The sequence below is a fragment of the Lolium rigidum genome, chromosome 5 (genome assembly GCF_022539505.1).
Source record: "Lolium rigidum isolate FL_2022 chromosome 5, APGP_CSIRO_Lrig_0.1, whole genome shotgun sequence".
Classification (NCBI taxonomy): domain Eukaryota; kingdom Viridiplantae; phylum Streptophyta; class Magnoliopsida; order Poales; family Poaceae; genus Lolium; species Lolium rigidum.
In genome coordinates, this window is record NC_061512.1 from 202183537 (window position 1) to 202192906 (window position 9370).

The 9370-nt window shown below is 46.5% G+C and overlaps 1 long non-coding RNA gene across 1 annotated transcript; it reads left to right on the forward strand.

Moving 5' to 3' along the window:
• Nucleotides 1-8203: 8203 nt before the first annotated feature.
• On the forward strand, nt 8204-8968 carry LOC124651882. The gene is made up of 5 exons (XR_006987522.1): nt 8204-8248; nt 8370-8431; nt 8621-8680; nt 8770-8826; nt 8916-8968. It is a non-coding gene; the product is annotated as an uncharacterized LOC124651882 (long non-coding RNA).
• The last annotated feature ends 402 nt before the right edge of the window (nt 8969-9370 follow it).

Genomic DNA, 9370 nt, shown 5'->3' on the forward strand with positions numbered 1-9370 from the left:
GCTGTCCAAGCCGGGCGACTTTTTTGCTTCTTTGCTCGCTCTAGAGGACTCGTCCAAGAGAGCGGTCATAATCAGCTCTCAGCTCGGGTCTCTTCATTCTCGTCTCGGCAAAGTGCTTCACCGTATGCGGTGGAATAAACATCTTCTTCTCGCGCAAGAAACGCCTTTTGCTCTTCGATCCGCTCATGTGGTAACAACTCGGAGTCTGTTCCCTCATCGGAGTTGATGATCTCTTCGGAGCCGTAGGAGGTGCCGCGGTTAGCTTCCTCTTTTGCTTAGGTGGAGGCGGCGGAGTCTCCCGACAAGGAGGAGGAGGAGGCGGCGGAGTATTCTCACGCGGAGGAGACTCGCTCATGCACAGGGGAATCATCATCGTGCAGAGGAGAATCATCACGCGGAGGAGACTCGCGCAGTGGCGGAGGAGGCGGAGGAGGTGGCCTCGCTTGGTGGCTTCTCACCCGGAAACACAATGTTCTCCTTCCGCCATTGCACGGTGGTTCTACGGGCTTCTCCCAATTCTTTGATTTCCCCATCTTCACCCGCAGGGTGCTCAAGCACCAACCCCTCATAATCTCTCAACACTTCATCCACCATCACAACAGCAAAGTCGTCTTGGACCGGACGGCAATGGTAAGACCTTGTAGGTAAGAGGATGCCGACCGCCGCCTTGAAGGATAGGTTGAAAACTTTAACATGCAGCTCACAAGGACGGCTCTCAGTGAGATCATCCACGGGGGGGGGTAGCGAGGAGGCTCGACCACCTGGTCATCATCATCATTATCCACCTCGCCGAGAGGAAGCCACGCCGCTTTTCCGGTGTTGTTGAGATTGCAGCGGGACGAGGGCATTGAGCAATGCGGGATCTACAGCCTGCCCCCGAGCCATCTGGGATGTAAGTACTTGGGTTACCATGGTTAATTGGGCTTTCATGGTGCTCATACCCTCCTCTAAGGACGCTATGCGGTCTGTTTCCCTTGCCTTTCTCCTCTCATGGCTTTTATCAGGAAATCTCTTCCTTTCCGTGCCTCGTGTTCGTCCGTCGTGTTCTTTGTTCCCAAGGGCGCGTGTCAGCTCATCGTTCTCTCTTTCGGGCTGGAACCTCCCCTCCTCCACGTCCTTATGTGCTTTTTCCAGGGCATCAATGGGAAACTTCAGATGAGCTTTCTTATAGATGCACTTCCCTCGTTTCTGGATGCAACGTTCCCCCAATCCCGTAGAACCACTCCTTACACCGTTCGATCCAACCGTGTGTCCCTAATCTGATCCCTTTCCTCGGTCGGCTCCGCCTCAGCTGCCCGCCACTTAGGACGGTTAGCACCGTATCCACCTGGACCCGGAATTTGGTGATATAGCTTCAACGCAGCATTTGCCTTATTTGTTTCCGACCTTTTCGTAAATTCTTCGACTCCGTGCTCGTACTTCACGAATTCGTCCCGGTGATTTTTTACCTTCTCACCGTCCGAGTCTTCTTTTTCTTGATAAGGCCGCGCAATATTTTCTTGTGGTTCTTGAATAGTTCGGCCATCTTCTTCTTGGCAAACACGCGGAGGGCCTGCTCCATCTTGGCCTTTTCAGCGTCATCCCCTCTTCGGGTACTATGTTGAAATGTGACATGAGCTTGGTCGAATGCTGTCTTTGGCTACATCATCGATATAAAGACCTTGAGCTTCTTCCTCTGCAGACAGACACTAGTCCCTTCGGCTTGTTCCATTCTCGAACGGTGATCGGGACGTGGTCCCTAACAAGCACTCCGCATTGAGCTATAAATGCCTTTGCACCTTTCTCTCGGAGCAATCGGTTTACCATCCGTAGCGATGTGGGTGATGTCGTGCCTAACACCGTCGTCCAACTTTTTGGCCGGGCCTCGCTTCCTCGACTTTACAGAAGAAGTGCTCGATCCGGAGGGCTAAAAAAGAAATAATTCATAGTCAGTACAATTTAATTAGTTAATGCATCTAGTCGATCAACATCGGCTTAATGCATCTAGTCAGTACACCACTGTTTTGGTTGGTGCTCTTTTTATCTTGGGCGATTGTGTAAAATGTATTCCCATTTATCTCGTACCCTTGGAAAGTAACTACAGTCGAAGATGGTGTAAAATGTATTCCCATTTATCTTGCGCAAGTACAGCTGATCTTCAATATCTTTGTTATTCAGGAGATGTTTTTGCAACCAACCGCCGAAAGTCGACATGTGTTCACGTCTAATCCAATCGTTCGACTGCCCCGGGTTCGGGAGCGTAGAAAGTTCTTGTGGTCACCGATATACGGAGCCACCATGGTGGAACTTTGTAGAACGGTGTAGTGTGCTTGAGTCAAAGAAATCCCGTCCCTACATATCATTGATTTCCTTCCTAGCGTGCCTTTTCCACTTAGTCTCCCTTCATGCCGCGATTCAGGAACACCAATCGGCTTAAGGTCGGGAATAAAGTCAACACGGAATTCAATGACCTCCTCCGTTCCATAGCCCTTGGAGATGCTTCCTTCCGGCCTAGCACGGTTATGAACATATTGCTTCAAGACTCCCATGAACCTCTCGAAGGGGAACATATTGTGTAGAAACACAGGACCGAGAATGGAAATCTCATCGACCGGGTGAACGAGGAGATGTGTCATAATATTGAAGAAGGATGGTGGGAACACCAGCTCAAAACTAACGAGACATTGGACCACATCATTCCGCAACCTCGGTAGAATTTCTGGATTTATTACCTTCTGAGAAATTGCATTGAGGAATGCACATAGCTTCACAATGGGCAGTCGAACATTTTCCGGTAGAAGCCCCCTCAATGCAATCGGAAGCAACTGTGTCATTATCACGTGACAGCTCATGAGACTTCGGGTTCTGGAATGTTTTCTTCTCCATATTTATTATTCCCTTTATATTGGAGGAGAAGCCGGACGGGACCTTGATACTGCGCGAGACATTCAAAAAATATTTCCTTCTCTGCTTTTGTAAGAGCGTAGCTGGAGAAATGACGTCCTTTAACTCTCTCATGCAGCTTTTTGGGGTCTTTCCAACGTTGCTGGTCCTCCCGTGCTTCTGGTGTATCTTATGTCTTCCCGTACACGCCCAGAAAGCCTAGCAGGTTCACGCAAAGATTCTTCGTCACGTGCATCACATCGATTGAAGAGCGGACCTCTAAGACTTTCCAATATTCTAGCTCCCAAAAAACAGATTTCTTCTTCCACATGGGCGCGTGTCCGGCATCGTCATTCGGAACAGACCATCCGCCAGGACCCTTTCCAAATATTACATCTAGATCCTTGACCATACCAAATATATCAACACCATCACGATGGGGAGGCTTCCTCCAGCGATCAGCCTCACCGTTGTAATGCTTGCCTTTCTTTCTTACGGGATGGGTAGTCCTAAGAAATCGACGATGCCCCGTGTACACGACCTTCTGACCTTTTTCCAAATAATCACCTTCGAGCTCATGTAAACAGTGCGTGCATGCATTGTATCCCTTGTTTGACTGTCCTGAAATGTTACCAAGAGCAGGCCAGTCATTGATGGTTACGAAAAGCATCGCTTTTAGGTCAAATTCCTCATGCTTGTGCTCGTCCCACACACGTACACCTGCTAGGGACCACAGCTGTAGAAGTTCTTCGACTAATGGTTTCAGGTACACATCAATGTCGTTCCCGGGTTGCTTCGGGCCTTGTATGAGCACTAGCATCATAATGAACTTCCGCTTCATGCACAGCCAAGGAGGAAGGTTATATATACAAAGAGTCACAGGCCAGGTGCTATGGCTGCAGCTCTGCTCTCCAAAAGGATTCATGCCATCTGTACTTAGACCAAACCTTAAGTTCCTTGCATCCTGTGCAAAGTTTGGGAACTCTCTATCGATTTTTCTCCATTGGGATCCATCAGCAGGGTGCCTCAACATCACGTCTTTCTTACGGTCTTCTTTGTACCATTGCAACAACCTAGCGTGCTCTTTATTTCTGAACAAGCGTTTCAGCCGTGGTATTATAGGAGCATACCACATAACCTTGGCAGGAACCCTCTTCTTGGGGCGCTCGCCCTCAACATCACCAGGGTCATCTCGTCTGATCTTATACCGCAATGCAGTGCACACCGGACATGCATCCAAATTCTCGTACTCACCGCGGTAGAGGATGCAGTCATTAATGCATGCATGTATCTTTTGCACATCTAATCCTAGAGGGCGAGACAATCTTCTTCGCTTCGTACGTACTGGCGGGCAATTCGTTACCCCTTGGAAGCTTCCTCTTAATTATTGTCAGCAACTTTCCAAATCCTGAGTCAGTGACACCGTTCTCTGCCTTCCATTGCAACAATTCCAGTGTGCTGCCTAGCTTTTTATGGCCATCTTCGCAAGTTGGGTATAACAATTTGTTGTGATCTTCTATCATCTTGTCGAAGGCCAACCTTTCCTTTTCAGTTTCACATTCTCTCCTTGCATCAGCAATGGCCCGACCAAGATCATCATCAGCAGGCTCATCTGGTGCCTCTTGATCTTCTACTTCATTGTCTTCATTGTCTTCTGCAGTATCATCGTATTCAGGGAAATTGGGATAACCGTCATCATCCTCTTCCTCTTCTTCATTGTCTTCCATCATAACCCCTCTTTCTCTGTGCTTGGTCCAACAATAGTAACTGGGCATGAAACCGGATCGCAGAAGGCGGTATTCTTGCAGTTGACACATGGAAAATACATGAAGCCACCATGTTTGTTTGCCTCCGCCACGGCCATAAAATTATCCAGGCCCGAAGTGAACTCGTCAAACCGTCGGTCAATGTACATCCATTGCCATGATATAATTTAGCTGATCAAAATCATTACAGAACATCACGATGTATATATACACATGCATTTTATCAATTACAGATGAAAAGGATAAAGTTGTTAACCTCGATGAAGAAAAAAAAACAAGTTAAGTGTGGCTTGATTTGTGTAAACTCAAGTGGCAAATCCTCTTAAGCATTTCATCAAACACCTCTTGTGCATGTGAAGAAGAAAGGAGAGCAATACACCCCTCTTGTGAAGAAAGTGAAAAAATGGCCAAGTGTGGCTCACACTTGGGCAGGGCAAGGTAATATAGCCAGATTGGGGACCTTGTCCCGGTTTGTAACACAAACCGGGTCCAGAGGGGGGGCTTTGGACCCGGTTTGTAATACAAACCGGGACTAAAGGTTTCCCACGCCTGACACGGCCTGCCGCGCCCTGCCGTGGACCCTTTAGTCCCGGTACAAACCGGGTCCAAAGGCCACTACCGGACAAGCTCTGAGCTAGTGGGGTCGCCCTGGGCAAAACGAACCGGGACCAATGCCCACATTAGTCCCGGTTTGGTTCTGCACTGGGACATTTGGTTGGGACCAAAGGCCTCTTCTCCACTAGTGATGTGACGCAATATTTTGGTTACTGGAGTAATCTGACTGATCTTGTTCAATGCAGCCACGCTTTTGGTGACGAAGGTCAGCAAGTACAAGAAGAGTGAAACAAATAACAAAATATATTCAGATGTCGAATAGCTCCATGCCACAATTTGTTGAAAACAGCAGTAATCTTTAGAACAGTTTAGCATCGATGCTCCTACATCGCTGTGATATACTGAATGGGGTACAATTTGTGCTCAATATTGACACATCTTGAGGAGAAAATCAACAGATAAACCATGGTAACAGAAGGTAAGGTCGATCTCATATGGCAGAATATGATTCACCTAGGAGAAAACAGGATGAGCTAAATTCTTCACAGAAATACTTGCATAAACTTACGACGATTTCTGATGTCCCGATGGACAAAAAAATTTGTGCAACACTAGGACATGGGTAGACTGCCTTTTCCTTGTTACAAAGACTATGTTTATGTACATTTCCCTTGCACAACAAATGATCCAACAGGCAGAAACCCAAATTTTAATCGAGGTACACGATCTCTAAATTTAAATTTAAGCATCAAAATCGAGCAAATCTGAATGACAAACTAACTGCCAGAAGAGGCCAATTTCGAACTTTTGGTGCAACCAATTAGCAAATTGAACTACCAAGGATCGAAGACTAGACCAACTATTGATGCCTGGAACATAGGCATTCAACTCACTAAACAAATGGTGGAATGGTCACCTTCCAAGGTGGATCGATTCTGTGTAAATCAAAATAAAAAAATTTGACTGATGATCAAAATGTGCATCCATTTTCAAGAGCATCCCCTGAAGCTCAATGCAAGAAATTAATTTGACTGATGATCAAAATGTGCAAGCAGTTGGCGGTGGTAAACTAATTCCCATACAACCGGAGCACACGGAGATCCAGCATATCACAGTGATTTGCGGCCGTATACAACCGGAGCACACGGAGATCCAGCATATCAGTGATTTGCGGCCGTATATAAGTACCTACGTTGTCTCAGTATGCTGGATTATTCTTGGTATATGTTCATTTTTTGTTGTACTTATAGCGTGCCCATCATTAATTGCTGGGAAGTTGCATTTTGTCTAGAAAACAATGGATATATGCAGATGTTCACAAGGGGTTGCTTTGTGCCCTTATTATGTGTACAACTGAAAATTTTGACACATGTATTTTTACCTAGATATATACCGAAGTATACCACATAGATCTTGCAAGAGGCTCGTGGCAGAAAAATGGAAGTAACAAAACATGGGAATTGCATAATCTAATGTGCTACCAGTTTCTGTTGTTCCTGATAAATGTGAGAGGTTGTGTACCGAGGATTACCCAAAAAGGTTGCGTCAGTATTTGTCAGCGTTGGTATCCCATTCGCGAAGCTCTTGCCTATGTAATTTAGTATAACAAATTTAAACTAGTGATCCAATAGCAACCTTTAAATTCTTAGAAATTTGAAACAGTACATAATAAGTTGTTTTTCCAAGGAGACTTTTGCAGGCCATTCACTCACACAAGGATTACTTATGACATCTAAAAAAAGGATTACTTATGATCAAAACAGAGCATTATAGTAGCTCCTGCCAGCAGCCATTTTCTTCAGGATGCATATACCGATATACGTAGTTAGAGAAGGGCAAAAGATTACTTATGATCAAACCAGTTAGTGATCCAATAGAGGGAGTATGTGCGATCTTCCTTAGTAAGTCCGTCACGTCCTTTAAGGCTTGAACACTCTACTGTTTCTTCTGTACTGATGCAATCCGGCGGAAATCTTCTTGAATCTTGATGTACCATTTTAAACTCACTTCATGGCACACGGAGATGGTTATCTATTGCCTATTGGTACTTAAGTCGAGTATGACTATAGCATGCATGCAGCTAGCTAGCTGGCTTGAGATATGTTACATACTTACATGCATGCGTGCATGGGAAAACTCCAAAGTCCACTATCATGGATGCCTTCGAGGATTAATAATATTAGTAGTGCATTATCATGTTAGTATGATACTCAGTAAAGTAAGTATCTCACGGTATGATTGCTGCACCCCCATGGGGCTCTCACAGGCGTTTGGATTTTGGGCCGTCCGATCGAGCTGATGTGGCGCGATCTCGGCCAGCCATTCCATCCAGAGCGCGAGGCCCTTCCGCAGACCCGCATTTTATCCACGGGTCCTGTGAAGCCCGCTCGGCCCAGACTCTCCCGTCGCGCCCCTTCCTCCTCCGCTCCCAGCCGCCGCCTCCGCTCCGCGCCCGCAGGCTCCAGGGCAGCACAAAAGCTAGCCGCCGCCTCGCGCGATGCTCCTCTGCTCGCGTCTCCCACCTTCTCCTCTCCCCCAATCCCCTCTTCGTCTCTCTCCCCAATCCCCAACTGGTGGAATCTCTCAAGCCCCTCCAATCCCCCAAGCCCCTCATGCACCAATCCCCTTCTCCTCCGTCACCCTATCTTCTGGTCATCTCCATGGCTGGAGCAGAAATAGAAGCGGCCCCAATCCCTCCCGTGCTTGTGCTCCCCAATTTCCTCCTCCAGCGGCGCCGTTCCGGCTCCCTGGCCGCCGCCCGCCTTTCTCCTCCTCCCTGCCCGACCCATCTCACCTCCTCTTCTCCCCCACCAGCCCCCAACGACAACCCCCTCTCCCATGTGTTCTTCCCCTTTTCTCGTCACCACCTCCTGGTTGTCTCCATGGCTGAAGCTGGGAGAGGAAAAGGGAAGAAAGATGTCATGGATGAGGAGGCGGACCACGCGGGGAGATGGCGACCGGCGCGGGGATGCGTGGTATTGGCCAGAAGCACGGTCCCCTGGTGGCGCTGTTGCTGCAGCTGCTCTTCAATCCTCTTAGCCACATCTCCATCCATCAATGGCCAGGTTCCTCTCTCTTCTTCTATGTCTTTGTTTGTGTGGATCCCCTTATTTCTGCAGTAGATAGCCATGGTACGAGGCCTTCTTATCACCTGTTAATTTTTTTTTATTTTTGCTTGATTTGCAGCACAATATGACTCTTCTCAAGAACCTATTTGTCTTCCTAGAGTAGATCGAGATTAACAACATGTAAGGCTTCATCCCTCTGTTGGAGTTTGTTTCATTTCTCACGAGTGATGTAAGAATGACGTGATGGTATGTAGATCAAGTTACATGAATGAGATATACAATACTCATGGGGTTTGTCACAATTTGGTAGACTATTTCGAGCCCATCACGGCTATTGTGGTGCCTAACGTTATCTCCTTGTGGACCAAGGCAGCGGAACAATCCTAGGAGGTCTCTTGCTGACTTAACTTTCATGTGTTTGAGAACGAGGTACATTTCACCAAGCCCTCTACGGGTTATGCTACTTTTTCATTATACATGCGTTTATGTGATGCCTAACAAATTATCATTTTTTACAGAGAGGAACGCATTTGCATTAGCACTGTGAAGAAATGAATGTCAGCATAAATGAACAGGTTTACTGAACTGAACCTTGTTTTGCATACACTTCTATAATCATCTTAGTTCCAAGGTGTGCCTAATGTGTTGAGCTCTAAAATTACAGTACAATACGGATGTTGGTGTGAAGGCCGATACATGTAACTTCTTTGCTGCAGGACCTCAGAAGTAACGACGGTGTGTTAAGCCGCACCGTAAGTGTCAGTTCAAAGCAGTGAACGTGGGTGCCATGTCTTTTGTTCGAATGCATTGCATCTTCGATAACTGCAAAACATCAGGTTATTTTATGATAGTTATATATTTTGTTCTCTGTTAAAGATGAAGTTTTCTCATACTCCTGAGTTAGTATACTCATCCATTATTGATTTTACTCTTGGCAGTTACAATACTGAAACTTGATCGTGCCATTTCAGATGTGCTTGCTTATGGTTCATCTGATGGTAGTTTGACGATTTGCCAGGTTTCTGACCCACCATCGTTCTTCAATAATTAATAGGACATTATAAAGATATCACTGGTTAGATTTACTAATGTGTTAAAATGTATTTTTGTGAATCCACC